Source organism: Prosopis cineraria, unplaced genomic scaffold (assembly GCF_029017545.1).
Source record: "Prosopis cineraria cultivar Desert tree isolate PC_DT_omini unplaced genomic scaffold, ASM2901754v1 PC5, whole genome shotgun sequence".
Lineage (NCBI taxonomy): Eukaryota > Viridiplantae > Streptophyta > Magnoliopsida > Fabales > Fabaceae > Prosopis > Prosopis cineraria.
In genome coordinates, this window is record NW_026555336.1 from 12387812 (window position 1) to 12395108 (window position 7297).

Sequence of the window (7297 nt, forward strand, 5' to 3'; positions counted from 1 at the left end):
TTTTAGGTCACTGGAAGGTGCTTCTGATTGATCGATTACTTAGCAGGTAAGTTATGTATAACTTTTACCTTCCATTCTACACAAATTTCTCTAAAAATGAGTTATAAGGAAGGAAATTGAATCGGTGGAATTTGAGGGGTTTGATTCTTGCAAATAGTAATAAAAAGGTTCTTAAAGTTAAATTAGAGCTTTGCAGGTTTAAAGCTGAATGGTAGAACTTTAAATCTGTAAGCTCAATTTGCCTTGAGAGGAGAGAAGATTTAAGGTAAAAATTGTGTTTGAGTAATATCAGACTGGTTAAGGTGATGTCATGTAATAATTGAGTAGCAACTAAACTGATAATGGATAAAAAGAGTTTACGGATGAATATAGCCCCTAAGTAGTAAATATGAGTTTTTGGTCAAAATGGACAAACTGAGTAAAATGTGCCAAATGTTTAGATTGGCCTATTAGACATTGAATAGAGAAAGAAAGCTTGAGATAAGGTATTGTGGTAATTGAAATCCACTAGTAACCTTTAGTAATAGAAGGGTTGAGGTAATCGAATAACTTCCTTTATTTGACTATTTTTATAACTATGTGAGTTGTATGCTATATAGGCATGAACTTATTTGGATTAAGGATGTTTTATAGCACTGTGTAAATGTTGCATGAAATGGCTTTTGACTAAATAAAAGCATTAAAAAAATGTGATTTCAAATGATGTGTTAATATATATGTTAGTATGAGAAAGTATGTAAAATGGTAAATGAGAACCTTGAATGGTTCAAAAAACATGATCATAGGGCTGAGAGTTCACTGGAGTGGAGGTGGTGGGTGATAAAGACTATATGGAATGCTCTCTTTAATGCCTAACAGGTGTGATATTGGAGACAATTTCTTAGTGCCTATTGAGGTGTAGTGTTAGAGAAGATCTCGTTAGTGCCTATTGAAGTGTAGTATTAGAGATATGAGAGTCCTTAGTGTCTATATGATATGATGTTGGAGTCAGCAACACCTATTATGTGTAATAGGGGAAACCATAGTCTGTATGTTCGATATAACATCTTTGGCTGGGTGATTTTACCACTACAGGTGAGTTCAACGGCTAATGAGAGTGTACATTGGTCTAAGGTGAGCCTATAGTTTCATGTTAGGGTGATTTGGAAGTTCAATCAGTAATAATCATGCTATGAGATGCTATGGTATGTTATAAATTGAGAATGGAATGTGTGACTTATATACTATGTTAATGAGATTTTAACTGATATAATATGCTTTACTTCTATATTATTGCATGTGATAGTCAATAGGAGTGAGTTATTCTGTTACTGAGATTTTTATCTCACCCCTATGGTACATGTTAGAGGACTGGCAGTGATTAGGGTAAGGGAAGAGAGTATTGACCGGCTTGAGTTGTTGAAGTCAAGTAAAACTCTGAGTTGGTTGTAATGAACTAGAAAACTTTGTGTATATATGTGTAAATGAGTTGTTTAGGGTTTGCATGCCATGATTTGAGTAGTTATTTTATGGAATCTTAGCCTAATTATATGTATATATGATTGCAATGGATCAAAGGCTATGATTTGAGTGTGCTTGTATTGAATTGTTATTGATATTAGTGAATCTTAAGCCCAATTGAGAAATTTTGATGAAATGAGTTATTTGGGGCTAGGATCTGTTGTAATGTGAATGTATATGAATGTGATTAGAGAACAGGCCAAGTGGGCCAAGTTATGCCAAGTAATAGCAATTTTGTACAAGTTTGTGAAAGTGAAAGTTGGCTGTAGAAGGGTTTAAATTTTAGTATATGTATGATTGTGGTATAATATAGTCAATCAGGTATATTAGGTCTTTTTGGACTTAATCAAAGGCCTTGTATAGTTTAATGAAAGAAAGGAATTGATTTATTTACGTGCTTGGGTATGTGAAATTTTCATAAAAATGACTTTTTGCACCTGAGTGTCCAAATTTGATTGGACCATTAGATTGTGTTCAAAACCCATCTCATTAGCTAGCTTATAGGCTAAGCTTCGTATAAGCGCTTGAATTACTCTGATCGGACATTATATGTGAAAATAGCTCACATTAAAAATTTGTTATTTTTGCTGTCAAAACGACATTAGAAATTAGACAAGAGCACCATGGTGCATAGTGACACATGCCATGGTGCATGGAACAAAAGTTTAGGCATGTGGCTTTGTGCCACATGTTGTGGGGCATGTATTACATGCTGTAGTGCACAAACCAATTCCCAACCTGATATTCTGATTTAAATGCATGCAATTTGAGATAGAAATGCTGGTAGGTTATGTCCATTACGCATTAAATAAACATGTTATTTGCTTCTGCTGTGTATTCTCTGATATGGTATGATTTTGAATGGTTTTACAAACAAGTCTTTGGCCAAAGCTTTTCAAATGATATGTTTGATTTCTATAGTGATTGTGATGTGATGATTCTATTAATCTTCTCCTATACTTGGAGGATATAGGTAAAGGTTACATTATCCATATAGGGTCTTTAATCTCATGGGTGTGCTTCCCTAACTGTGTCCTCATAAACCCTATCAATAATGTGACAAATTTAACAACTACAAAATTAACATGACAAATGATGTTGTATAGTGAAGGGATACTTACTGGTCCACCATCCTTCCCTACTTTACAGTGAAAGGAGCATAAAAAGAGAACAGTATTGCTCTTCATTCTAAGGAGTACTAACTGCCAGTGGCCACTAAAAAAAAATTAACCGGAGTTAGAGAAAGAAAATTCAAGTCATTAATATAATGAAAGACAAGTTTTCTTTCTCGTGAATATATGGTGCAATGTAGTACTCCTTTCCTTCGAGAACCTCTAAGATATATATCATGTCTTAACTCAAGAGTGTTCCTAAACTCTTGGGTGTGAATTGAGTAAATCAATCCAAACTTATGATCTTTACCCGATGACACTAAATCACGATGGATATACCTACAATATTATATGCATATTAGTTGAACTGTTTAATATACTAATTTAAGATAATTACTTACATTAACCATAATTGCATGTGTGATCAGGTGAGTTGATCATCATTTAGCATCCACATCAAGTCTTCCTCTCAACCCTAACATCTACATCTCTTTTTGTAACATCCTAAAACTTTAAATCTAGAAAAGTTGATTAATTAAGGGATAAATTAGTTAAAAATAGATTTATTTATTTAATTATATTTTTGGGTGACTAATTGGATTTTTAGGTCATATTTGGCTCTAAATTGAGATAGGATGAAAGTAGGATCAAGTCAGGAGGCATTAGGGGGAGCAAAATCAACTTGTTGCTTGCTGCGTCGTGAGCCGTAGCTTGCGTGGCATGCGCTGCGGCGGACGGCACAGCAAGCAACTTAAAATTTTAGGAATCATCAGAAATTAACAGATTTTGGGGTGAAAAACCTAGAGCACGAAGGAGGCAACTTCGGGCACTGCTAGGGAATCAACTTGGAAGGATTTTAAAGATAATTTGAGTCTCCAAACTCTTGGGTAAGTTTCCTACCCTTCACCTCTACCTTTTCATCTCATTTTCCATGGGATTTAGAAAAGTGAGAATTTGGTCTGATTGGATTAAACCATGAGTCAATATTTTGAAGGTTTCTATTAAATCTAAAGGTTTAATTTAGGTTTATTGATCTTGAATATATGGTAATAGGAAGCTACTTTCTTGTTTGGTGAATTTTGGATCAAGCCCCAACTTGATCATAGGGTGTTGAACTATGATAAGTTGAGATATTGAGTTTTATACTGTGATAGAGTTAGAAAGAGATTTAAAGGGATAGTGTGAACAAATTTTAATCTTAACAAGCCTCTTTGTTGAGAATATAAGTGAGAAGTGGGAGAATTGGGAGGTTATTGGTAGCTAATAGTGCTTGTGTTAATTGAAAATTAACATATAGCACTTGTTGTTGTAGATTGTGGTGTGGGAAGACTTACTTTGACACAAGAAGAAATTTAGTGCCACAGGTAAACCTTTTAGTAACAAAAGGGTTGAGGTAATTAGATAATTTACATTGTTTATTACAATGTATAAGTTATTCTCGAGTTATTTTTCTATGATTTATTGAGTGTATATATATAAATTCTTTAAAGGTTAACTATTTTAGAAAATGAGTGGAGTATTGATTTGTAAAATTCTATATTTTTGAAGTAAATGGTAAGATTTTTTATATTGGTTTAGAAAGTTGTTTATGCATGGTCAAGTGGACATATGTAGTGAAATGTGGCATATTAGAGGGTGGGAGGTTACCCTAGTAGAGATAGTGAAGATTGTGTTCATATGGCATTGCTGGCACCTTGGGACGCCAGGTACAGCACTTACTCTCCTTAGTACTCAAAAATAGGTGCGGTGTTAGAGACTTACTCTCCTTAGTACCCAAAAGGGTGCGGAGTTTGAAACTATGCTCCTTAGCATCCGTAGGATGCGGTGTTGGAGTAACGACACCCTAATTACTTGTAATAGGGGGGAAACAGTAGTTCAAAAGTAGTTTAGGACACCTAGGCCGGGTAGTCCTACCATGGATAGTTAGCTTGGAGACCATACATGTGGTTTGGTTCTGTGAAATAGCCTACTGGTTCGGTCGGAAGTACTGGAGGACCGGATGGTTAGGGATCATGCATGCAATTTGTGGTGACCTTTTATGATGTGATTATCTTACTTATTTAATGCTTGTTTATAACTTGGCTTATTAATCAATAATGTAGATTATCTTAGTTACTGAGATTTTTATCTCACCCTATGGATTACCATTTTATAGGTTCTACAACTGAGACTGAGCGAGGAAGGAATCGGGCAAGGATTTGTAGATTTTCTACATCGAATAGTAATGCTCGATTTTGGTTTGAATGGTGTACATAAACTTATAATATGATATTATATGTTGCCAACTAGGAATGCATATCATTTTGATTGGTTGCACTTGTTTCATACTATATGAGGTAAATATGTGGCAATTTTTGTGATGATGGGCTAAAATGCTAATACAAGTGTAAGGAATGTTTATCTATATGGTGACAAGGTATATGTAATGCATTATGTAGCAATAAAGGCCAAATAGCATATATAATGTTGATTTGGTATTTTGGCCATATTGGGCAAAATGGCTATTGAGTGGCCAAATTTTGTGTTTAGTATGTTTTTGTGTGTTTGATTGGTCACTTAAGTGTATTTTGGTCAATTGGACTTGGTTCAAGCCTCACAATGGGTTAATGGTATAAGTTATGAGTTTTGGGCACTTGGATGGTTGAAAATTTTCTTTAAAAACTGACTTTTGCATCCTAGTATCTAAAATTCTCATATGGTTTTGGATCATAACAAAAATTGTACCATTAGTTAGCTTATTGAATAAGTTTCGTGTGGACGCTTGAATCACTCCAATCAGACATTAGATGCAAAATGGCACGCCTTCGAAGTTTGTCTAGAAAAGCTATCATGACAGCATTGCTATCATGGACACGTGTGTCGTGGCGTATGGTACAGTGAGAAAACTTGGCTTTTTGTGCCACATGCTGCGGCACATGGACCACAAGCCACGGTGCATAGACCAAAACACTCAAAAATGACATTTTTGGCCCTATTCTGAAGTGGTTTGCTTCCCAAAACTTTTTCATGCTTCCAATACCTTTATAAATCATTAAGTTTGAGCTCAAACTACCAATTTGAAGGGTTTTAATGGGATCCTAAGTTTTCCAAAATTATTTCTAAAGGATTACTAGTCTTGACCCTTATATATATAATGTGAGCTTAGGAGCAATCTTTGCTCCTAATTATGATTGTTTGTTGTAATTGTGTGGTGAATTTTGGTAATGTCATGGTGGACATTACACTTTTCCTAACAACTGCTACATGCATTAGAAAAGTTGCTACCTCAAAGGTTTTATCATATGCCATTAGAATATATCGCTGCATCCAAGTTAACTGCAGCTGGGGTTAGGTTGCAGCTATGGCTATGACTGTAACTATGGCTATGATTGCGATTAGGGGAAGCACTTGATTAGAGGGAGCAATCTGCATAATAATTTCAACTCAAAAAATATATTTAAAAATTAAAAAACTAAGTTAAAAATATAATTACACTTACCTTGGTTGCAAATATGTGAACAAGCCTCTTTGGCTAAAGGATAAATGTCTTTTCAGCCTCATGGACAACCTTGACCTCTTCAGTAGAAAGTGGGACAAGGGCATTAGCAACTATCACTAGTACAAAAATGACTTTTTACAGCAGTTAAAAATGACTTTTTATAGCGGTTAACGAGACGATGTTGTTCCAGGGGATGTAAAAGTCCCTCTTTTTACATCGGGTTTAACCGATGTAAAAATTAAATTTTTTACATCGGTTATAGAGCCGATGTTGAAAGTTATATACAAGAAAATTAAAAAAAATTTACTTTAACTTTTTACAAACCGATTCTTATCCCAACCGATGTAAAAAGTGCACCTTTTACATCGGTTCCAGTCCCAACTGGTGTAAAAGGTTCACTTTTTACACCGGTTGGGATAAGAACCAGTGTAAAAGGTACACTTTTTACACCGGTTATGACCATAACCGGTGTAAAAAATATTATATTCTATGTAAAAAATATTATATTCTACAACGGTTGTGGTAATAACCAGTGTAAAAAGTATTTTATTTTTTTAATATTATATTTCGATTTTACCCATTCCTGTGCATAGAAATTGCCAAATCAGACAGCCCAATTAATTTACAATTGTTTATCAAGTATTTATCAACTATACAAAGCTATTTAACTATTAAAAAAACTAATAATTGTCTAAATTATCAAAATTGCCATTCCTGTGCATAAAAATTGCCAAATCAGACAGCTCAATTCATTTACAATTGTTTATCAAGTATTTATCAACTATACAAAACTATTTAACTATTAGGAAAACTAATAATTATCTAAATTGTGTCAACTATTAAAATTAAAACATGTCTAAAAGTAACAAAAAAACCTCACAAGTTCTCTACAAAATAGGTTGCCTAACGTATGCGGATGTCTTCAATTTCAGCTTCAGAAAATGCATCCGAATTGTCGAACATTTAAAATTTAATTCATAAAGTAGGCATATTAATCAATTCAAATAACATAATAAAATAAAGTTTTTAAAAATATATATATTTACCTCTTTTGTAAATTCGGTCATGCCTAATGTGATAATATTGAGCATGTGCCTCATGATATATAGACCGCACAAGTTCGTCCTCACCAGTTGTCTATGACTCTATATAAGAACAAATCATAAAAAATTAGTAAGAAATCTTAATGGTTGAATATATTAATAAA